Here is a 10,433-nt window from a genome sequence, read left to right on the forward strand (position 1 = left end):
GACACATAATTTATTATCAAAAAGTTGTTAAAAAAATTGTTAACATATCATAGTCATTTGTCTTTCTTCAAGTTTGGAAATAGCGACTTAAAACTCTTGTTGGTTTTAGCTTAAAGTGTTGTGTAAGTGTACAAATGTTATCACTAGTTGAAAAAGATGGTGTTCTCACTCATTAACATGGCAGAGATTAGAGCATTTCCCTATGAGTGTCTTGAGGTTTGTGATGGAGAGGTTTCCTTTACCTGTGAGCTCGCTTTTGATTTGCCATGATAGTGTCTACCTTGGTCTAGTTGTCTACCTCCGCTTTAGCTTTTATTCATTACCATGCAAGCTTTGCTTTTTAGTGTCAACCATTCCTTAGCATTTATGCTAGCTTGAATTCTAGTGGTCAGTTTAGGGAATACTTCTTTGAAGGATTGATGGTGCAAGCTTATATAGGCTTGAACTGGGAATCCTTTGGGTATCTTTCCAACGTAGGTTACAACCTTGTCACAATGAGAATGAAAATAATGCATAGAGTTGAAATTAGACGAATAAGATGAGAAAAATAACAATGTTTGTATCAAATAGCAACAAATGTTGGTTTAATGTTTTAAACAACCATGGTCGAAGTTTTTATTTTTCACTTATTGTATCCAAATGTCATTGTTTTTCCTCTTCAACAATGGTAGGGTAAGTTCATGTAACATGAAATAGTGAATTAATTAAAAAGAGTTGGTCACAAGTAACACTACGAGGACATTCAATCTTATAAGAATTTGCTTAAATGCTTATTTCATTATTTGTTCAACAAATGCAAATTACATTACTATAAAGTGCATGACTTTGAGAAAATCGATTTTGAATATCTTCCTAAACTTTATAACTAGTTTCACAAAATATAACACTATCCACCATATTAAGTGTAAGAATTAAAGATCCATTGTAACATATCGTTGCATTTTATATTTCTTTTTTCTGTATTACTCTCTTTATCTAGCTTCAATGCCTTGAGGAAAAAAAATTCAACTTAGATTTTTAATTCAAAGATAAACCATGATGACTATGCCATGTTAAATAGTTCTCTCCAACTTATATTTAGAAACAAAAACTATCCTTGGATGACTATAATGACACATAGAATAAGAGCTATTAGAATCTAGTCTATTTTCGTCGTATATACGGAAACAAGGATAAGAGAATGATTGGGAAAAAATGACTAACACATATAAAGATATATATTTGTATGTGTGTGAGAGAATATCTACAATAATGTTTATAGTTATGCTATTTGATCCTATAATTTTGTAATAAAATCTCTGTAAATAAATTATTACAATATAAATTATTACAATATGGACAATTACAATAATTTATCCGAAAGCTTACAAAATATGGTCGATTTTCTTACAAAGATTCAATTTCAAGTAGTGTATTCGTCTATCTTCCATGTCTTCTACATCATTTATACTTGTTCTTATGTTTGTTTTCATTGTTTCTAACACCTATTTTTAGTGTTCAATCGTCCAATTGTTCATGAAATGAAACAATTAGAAAATTCATCTTTGATTTAGCTTATGAACAATCTTATTGTATTGTCTAAGTTTCTAATACATACTTTAACTCTATAATCATGTTAAGTGTTTTCAACATTCTGAAGTTCCATGTTGGTACTGCTTTGTGTTTCAATTGGCTAATAGTTTCTTAGGTGCACCTTTTAATTGTATGCAATCACTAGTCAAATATTCTTACAACTTTCGGACCTGAACATATTCACTAGTTTAGGCAGCATATATTATGCATTTCTTAACACTCAACTACAAGTGATAGAAACGACAAAACCTCAACAAACTTATATAATTTGTCGTCTAAACTTTTCGTAATTAAACAAGCACTAGTACAGTTAGGGGAAATGACAGCGGTTATTTTTGCTGATAGGCACCGGTTCCTGACCGAGGTATATTCAGGCGAGGTAAAAAGTGGTAGACTTTATGCCTCGTTTCAAAACCTAGGCATAAAATGGTACGATTAGGCCTCGGTTATTAGAACCGAAATTGTTTCTCTCCCTCTACTGTCTCGGTTGGAGCCTGAACCGAGGCAGTAGGGTCCTTTTTTCATTTCATTTTTCTTCTTCTTTAGTCAGTCATATAATTTTGGTGCGATTTGTTGTTAAACCGAAGTAGTAAAAGGGTTTATTTATTTATTTTCCTCTAATTATATGCCTCGGTCGGTCTTATGCCTCTGCTCAAGCTCCTTGACAAAGTTAATAGCACCTCCAATTATAGAAGCTTGATCACGCTTCAATGGCTAACCAGACCAAACAAACAAACAAAACAAACAAATTTTTTAGTACAAAGGAAGCAAGTAAAGAAACAAGTAAAGTCAAATTCAATTTAAACACATAAACAAACCAATCTTTTTTTCTTTTGATTCCAAAGCTTCGGTGTGAACTGTTCAAAAGATCATTCTCAGATTCAATTCAACAAACCAAAACAAAATCTCACAAACCAAATGCAAAACTCTACTGAATCTTCTCCAGCTTCAGTCGTGCCGGTGGACCTGGTTGAGTTCCAAAGGAGAATGATGAGTGGCTTTGCGCAAAGCTCTCCAACGACAGTCACAGCTGCCTGAAACCCGAAGCAGCTACCCGAAGCGGCACTCATGAGCATCGTTCCTCGCCACTGTTGTCGTGCCTCACAGCGTTCGCCGCAGAAGCTTCTGGATTTCGAAAGAGAAAAAAGAAATGAAATCTGGAGAAAGAATACCTAAGGCGAAGGGATTTCGTCTCTTGTTAGGGTAAATTACCCCTTTCTTCTCCGTTACAGAGCCTCAGTCCCAGCATTCTCATCATCGCCGCATCCGCCTCTGCCACCTTAATCGCCGCTGCCTCTGTCGCTTCTCCTCCTCCTCCGCCGCATCCTTCGCATTCGCATTCGCCTCCGCGCCCTCCGCCACAAGGCCCCCATCCTCGCGTTGTTCTTCTCCGTTACAGAGCCTTAATCCTAGCATTCTCATCATCGTCACTTCCTCCTCCGCCACCTCAATCGTCGCTGCCTCCGTCGCTTCTCGTCCTCCTCCGTCGCGCCCTCCGCATCCGCCTTCGCCAAGCCGATATTCTCCTCCAGCCGCCGCATCTCATCGGAGATTGTCCACTCCTTGTCCACCACCGCTTTCGCTGCCTCAGTCATTGACACACTGTCGTTATTCACGTTCTCCGCCGTCGACTGCGCGATATGCCTCTCCTTCCTCTTCATCGCGTGCTCTTTACGGAAACGGTGGCAGATTTGGGGCTGGCAGTGGTGTGGTTTAGTTGTGGGAGGAACCTGGGTGACCGTCGTGGGGGTAAGGAAGAAGCATCAATGGAGGCAGAGAAGAAATGAGTAATGGAACCAGAAATGAGTAGTAGGGTTTGAATAGCCGAGCTCTATTACCTCGGGTAGACCTCTGACCGAGGCATAAACACCCTTCTTGCAGGTACCAATGGGATTTGACAGACTCTTAGTGAGATGGGACAGACTCTTAGGCCTCGGTTCTGTGTAGAACCGAAGCACTAGATCACTATCAGACCAAAACTCAGTTTTGCAGAGGGTCATATGATTTTTTTACATAGTATTAGGCATCGGTTATGCTTTGATCCGAGGTAATATGCACTACATGCTTCGGATCTACACAAACCGGGACATATAAGTTCGTCTAAACTACTATATTGCCACCTCTTTCGGATATGTTTCGGTTTTTCTTTGACTGAGGCCTATTAGGCGAGTTAAAAAGCCTATTTTTTTACTAGTGAAGGTTTTGGTTTCAACAATATCCTTTTGTAATGCCAAGTTTTTGAACAAATTCAAAGTATTTCAGGACTCCAAAAAGTTTTAAGTTTCCCATCATACTTCTTTTCTCTTTCCTTCTTTAATTATAATTCGAACTCCTCAAACAAAAAATTAAAAAAAAAATTCATATTTCATTCTTATCTTCATCAATTGGCATAGACAATATATGCATTTCAGAAGAAAAAAAAACCTTCCTATCCTAGTCTCCCAGAGATATTGAATGTTGGGCGTCCTAGCTCCCAAAATGACTTGTTAAGTATCTCACATTCAAGGGTGTTTCTTCTTACACCGCCACCAAATTTCTTCCAATCAAACCAGATTTTTCTTCCTGGAACACATTAAACCAATTTCAGAAATATTTTTGAAAGACATTCATCTCACCTCTATTCTAGATCAAAATTTTCATAAGTCTATAATGGGATGTAGGAAGAAATTTGATGAAGTGTAAGAAGAAACAACTTCTTGTATTTTTTTCTTTTTTTTCTTCCTGCACCTTCAAAAAATTTAATATACCTAAATTACCCCCTCATTTAAAAAAAAATACTGAAAGTCCTCTTCCTTGTACATTCTGCACATCTTTCATCTTTAAGTTTCACTTTCAAGCTTACCCATTTCATTTTCACAGGTTGGTTATTTCATAATCACTCTTGTTAAAGCTTGTGCAAGGTTTGTCTCTCCCTCCAAGAGCCATTTTTCGTAAATAGTTAATTTTGCATTGGCTCCACTTTTTATTTAGGAACTATTGGGTGGTTTGTGATCAGGGGTGAGTTGGTTTTATAAGTTCCTATGGATTGAGAACATATTTTCATATATAAAAATATCTTCCGATCATTCTAAAATACGTTTTAAACATATTAAAAAAAGGTCATTTCAAAAGATATTCTTAGATTTGACAGTACTTTCTAAATGAACATTTTGAAATAGTTTAAAAACATATTTTTGGAATAATCTTTTCGAAAAGAACCAGTAGATCCATAAATATTTTTCAGAATAGTCATACTAAAATATGTCTTTAATGTTTTCGGAATGTTCCTTCTAGAAAGCATTTTTGGAATGACCATTTTAAAATATACTTTTAAATACAAATGCAATATAACACATAGTAACACCCTCCCCACTCAAAACCACCACCCTTCCCACCCACTACATTGCATTAACACTTAAAATTTACCTTAATGCAAAAAACACTCCTTAAAGATGGAAGAAAGGTGCAGAGACGAACTCTCAAAGCTCAATAGTCACTCAACGGTGCAACAAATATGGGAGAAAGGAGAAGATTTGAAGCAACTTAAAGATGGAAGGATAAATAGAAAGACGCGTGAATTGAAGGAAGGTGGCATGAAGAGGAAGATGCAAAGTAGTGCTGTAAAAGTGGGTCACGGCTCGATCTAACCCATCACGGGTTAATTATTTAATGCGTCAATTCAATCCGATTTATTTATTAATAAGTTCAAAAAATTTGAACTCGATCTCATCTCTCATGAGTTGGTAGATTAAATGGGTTAGTTCACTGACTCATTTAATTATAATTTTTTTTCTTCAATAAAAAAGACATAATATTTTTCTAATTGAAATTTCAATAAAGTTTATTCCAAATTATTTAAATAATATAACTTAATAAATAAGATAAACTGCTAAGTCAATCCAACTCACCTTAGATTAGTAATTCAAAAAAATAATAAATTTTATAATATAATAATATAACTTAAAAAAATTAAGTCGATTAGTGAGTCAACTCGACTCACTACAAATTCAATCTAAATAAATGAGATTCTTAATGGATTGAACTCAAAATTAACCCAAATAAAAATTTTATTTTTTTAAATTCAACTTAGTCCGAATCCATGGTGAACCGGATTGACTTGCAGATTCAAATATGTTTTAACAATTATATTAGATCTTATGGGATCCATAAAGAAAAACAGTGATGTAGGAAGAAGCATTCCACATTTAATAGAAATATAAATATAAAAGTCATTAAAAATAGTGGTGGACAAAATTAGCTAAATTGAACTATCAAATACCTATTGTATTATATTATATTTACAACAAAAATTGAACTAAACCTTTTTATAATTCGATTTTAAAAAATTAACCTCTAAATTTGCAATTCAATTAATTATTCATTAACTTAAGAGTTAAATATGTTTTTGTTCCTTAGAAATACATAAGTCTAGTCATTCTAACTAAATTTTGTTAAGTTTAAAGTTTCAAATACATTTCTTAGTTAACATTGAACCAAAAATATATCAAACAGTGTAAACCACTTAAATTCTATCATGAAACACATTTGAAATATCAAATAAACTTAACAAAATTTAGTTAAAATAATTAAGGGTTAAATATGTTTTTAGTCCTTCAACTATCAAGCGATTTTGTTTTTCGTCCCTCTTTCAAACTTTGGTACACTTTGATCCCTCTCCTTAAGGAAACCATAATTTTTGGTCTTCCAAAACGAATGGCATTAAAAATTAGGTGAGGTGGCTAATGTCTGGCCACGTGGGATGACATCTATCCTTTCTAACGTTTGCCACGTTCATTTACATTTTAAATGACATGTGTTCAGTGATTAAATCAGATGATGTAGATTAGGGTTTTTATACTTAGTAAGTATTGGTATTTTGTTACGCGAATCAAAATTGGGGTTGGTAACTGTGTTTTATCTTGAAGTTAAGTCGCGATTAGCGTTCGTGTTCCATCAATTTGGTTTGGCGATTGTTGTGGCTCCAGTGTTTGTTGTGCATTGTGTGTGAAAGAAAGACAATTTGAAGAAGGTAATTTTGTTCTTTTTGTTTTGGTTTAGTGTGGCTCCATTGCTTGTTGTGCATTGTGTGTAAAATTTTCATTTTACAATGTAGGATTAACAATGGTTTTTGACGTTTCTCTGCATCACATGGGAAAGTTCATGAACAATAAGGGAATAAAATATGTGGAAGAGAAATACATGTTATAAAAGGAATTGATGTGGACAGGTAGTCTTACTTTGAAGTAGTGGGATTTGTTAGAGAATTCAAGTATGATGCAGAGTTCAAGCTATGGTGGAAGGGGTCGAAACAAAAGGCGATGAACAACCTGAGAATACTCAGTGATGACAGGGAAGCAATGTTCTTGGCTAACTATGCAAAGGCAAATAATGATGAGGTTGAAATCTATGTCCAACATGTGCAACCTAGTCAGCCATTTGAAGTTAAGTTTCTTAGTTTTGCTGAAGAGGCAGTACACATACAGGAGATGGAGGAAGAGGTAAATATGGGTGACAAAGAAGATGCTATTGTGGATGAAGAAGTTGGTTATGTTGGTGAAGCACATGGTTCTGTGGATGAAGAAGATGACGCAGTGGATGAAGAAGATGATGCAGTGGATGAAGGAGATGCTTTTGTTGGTGGGGTGGAGGGGAATGTGGAAGTAGAAGACGTCCTAATGGATTACCAAGAGAAAGAGGGGAATGTTGGGGGCGAATATGTAGAGAGGGGTGAGGAAGAAGCTTATTTTGATGAGGAAGAGGAAGAGGAAGAAGGCAATGTGATTGAGGGCGAAGTGGTGGAAAATATGGATGATAGTGAAGAGGAAAGAATGAAAAATGATGATGATGGGTTTGGGATGGAGGATGAGAGGGTGGAGGAAGAAATAAGAAATATTAATCCTGTTTTGGAGAGGTGGAGTAGAATGAAAAAGAGGAAAAAACTGTCAGGAGAAGAAATAGTGGTGGTGAGGGGTCATTTATGATTAACGAAGATGTTGGAGAGCATGAGCATGAGATAAATGAAGATTACAATTCAGATGAGTTGTCTTCAAATATGGATAGTGATGAGGCTGTGAGTGAGAATAGGAGGAAGTTTCCAAAGTATAGAGCAGATGATATGACCAAGAGCTTCAAATTTAAATTGGGGATGAAGTTTAAGTCATTGAAAGATTTTAAAAGTGCGTTATAGGAACATAACGTTTTAAATGGCAAAGAAGTGAAGAAGTTTGTTAAGAATGATTTGAAGAGAGTGAGGGCAGTTTGTAAAAAGGGATGTGGTTTTGTAATTATGGCTAGCAAGGTAGGAGGTAGACAAACTTTTAGAGTGAAAACTCTCGTTGGGCGTCACAAGTGTGGAAGGGTTTTTGGTAACAAAAGTGCAAGTGTACAATGGATTGCACAAGTATTGGTAGACAGATTTATAAATGTGGGAGGCATGACAGTGAACCAAATCATAGATGAAATCAAAAAGTCATTTAGTGTTGGAACAACTCCCTGGAAAGCTGGAAGAGCAAAGCAAATTGCAATGGATTCTTTAGTGGGTGATGGAGAACGACAATATGATCGTCTTTATGATTATGTGGCTGAGTTTTTAAGAGTCAAGGCTGGAACCTTCAAGATTAAGGTCAATCAACCCCAACCCACTTTGCCACCAAGGTTTAGGTCATTTTACATGTGTTTAGAGGACTGTAAAGAGGGGTTCTTAAGTAGTTGCAGGCCATTCATTGGGGTAGATGGTTGTCATTTGAAGACAACATATGGAGGCCAGTTGTTAGTGGCAGTGGCAAGAGACCGTAATGACCAATATTTTCCACTAGCTTTTATGTGGTTGAAGAAGAGAAGCTGATGAATATGTCAGCCATTCAAAGTTGTCCAAGAAAAATATTGGTATGAAGTGTAGCAGTTGTAATGCATATAGAAACAATGTAAGAAGTTGTAAAAAGGGGCAGAAAAGCAAGGTAATTCTTCCTGGAGATGTTATTTACAAGTTCATTTATTTACAAGTATGTCAATTCTAACTAACTTACTCTTTTCACAGGACACAAGGGGAGCATCTGCAAGAACAACTACATCAGCTGGAAGGGGAGCATCTGCAAGAAGAACTACATCAGCTGGAATGGGAGCATCTACATCAACTGGAAGGGGAGCATATGCAAGAAGAATTGCAGTAGCTGGTGGACCATTTGCATCAACCTCACAAGGTCCAACATCACGAATGGGAGTAGGCACAGATGTAGGGGTTGCATCAACATCACAACCTGGAGGGGCTGCAAGGGGAAGAAGAACATCCTCAAGATTGGTTGGACAAATTCTAGGGTCTCAAGCGAGTTGCGACTGATTTGCTAGTGTAGGCATGTGACTTTTTGTAATGCTATAATGTACTGAGTGTGACCCACTTAGGGAGACCATTAGTAGTGGGCACAATATTTTTTGGACCACTTGTTTGTCATATAGTGTAGCACATGCAATGTTAATTAAAGTAGTCAGGGACCACTTGTTATTGTTGACTGAATTGTTCTGTTATTTATAGTGCTCTAGGACCACTTCTTTTTGTTCGATGCAATGTTAATTAAAGTGCTCAGGGACCACTTCGATGACAATTTATTCTTCACTGTCCATTTCAGTCATTGTGCTTTAAATTGGTTGTTAGAGTAGTTATTTTGAAAGCATTAGGGGGGTTGGAATCTCATAATAGACAGAGTTGTTATTTTTGCTGTATCTTTTCAATTCTGTCAATTTGTTCCAATGCCATTATTTCCTAACAGGAGCACAGTTCATTAATTTGTTTCTAGACACGAAAATAGTAATCTTATAAGTGAGAAAGTAATCTTGGATGATTGATGTTATAAGTGAAAAACCTTATAAGTTGGTGGTGCTTTTTGCTATCAGATTTTATTTATACTTATCAGGTTCAATATAGGTTTATTGTAATGCAATCTATTAGAGAAATGTCAAATACATAATTCTTATAGATTATTCTTGTTTTTGTAATTGTAATTGTATATGCAAGTTCTGTTGTACTTTGGTGTTATCGGTATTTGCCAAGTTGGTTTGTAGAAAGGTTTGACAATTACTATACACTTGTAGAACAACTACCTTACCTTACCAATATTGTACACAATAACTACACACCATTTATAATGGATTGCTCCAACCCATTGGAGATCATTTAATAGCTTATATAAAACACCCACATCGAATGATACTTGGTCATTCTCTCTAGTTGAAATAAAGACTTCATTCACATGTCCAAATTACGCATAACAATATAACGCTTTTACTGGTTGAGATTTTGGGGGTAACTGATTTTTATAAATTATACAACATTGACAGGTTTACATTAGGTTGTGAACTATGGGTATGTTGTCAAATTATTTAACTTACAACCACTAGGAATGCACATAAAGACAACACCCACTTATGTGTTCAAACTCTTTGATTTAAAATGACAGCTATAATCACATAACACAAAATGCACATAACACAAACATCAGGGCAAAATTGAACTCAACTTCCACATTTTATTGAATTTAAAACTTCAAAGTACATCCACAACACAACATTACCAATCTAATTATAATTTATCTTCAACACAATCATAATAGAAATCATCACTATTAATGCCCATGACAATACAAACAAGACCAACATCATTTTGAAATTTTTTTTTCTTGCTCTAATTTCCTCTTCAACTTGTCCTTCTTCTTTCTTAGATCCAACACAACATTTTCAATACAAACTTCAACTTCTTCACTCTTCCTTTGTAAGTTTCCTTCAATTTCAGAATCTCCTTTATCAACTCATTCAAAGTAGTTACAACTTGAATTACTCTGCAAAAGAAATTACAAATCACGAATACAAACTTCATCACAATAAGTAAAGCA

General features: G+C 35.4%; 1 pseudogene; it reads left to right on the forward strand.

Annotated features, from left to right (window-relative positions):
* Nucleotides 1-6,672: 6,672 nt before the first annotated feature.
* LOC148202494 (uncharacterized) lies at nucleotides 6,673-8,395 on the forward strand (annotated as a pseudogene).
* The last annotated feature ends 2,038 nt before the right edge of the window (nucleotides 8,396-10,433 follow it).

The sequence above is a fragment of the Vigna umbellata genome, chromosome 3 (assembly GCF_029865625.1).
Source record: "Vigna umbellata cultivar VRB3 chromosome 3, Vumbellata_1.0, whole genome shotgun sequence".
Classification (NCBI taxonomy): Eukaryota; Viridiplantae; Streptophyta; class Magnoliopsida; order Fabales; family Fabaceae; genus Vigna; species Vigna umbellata.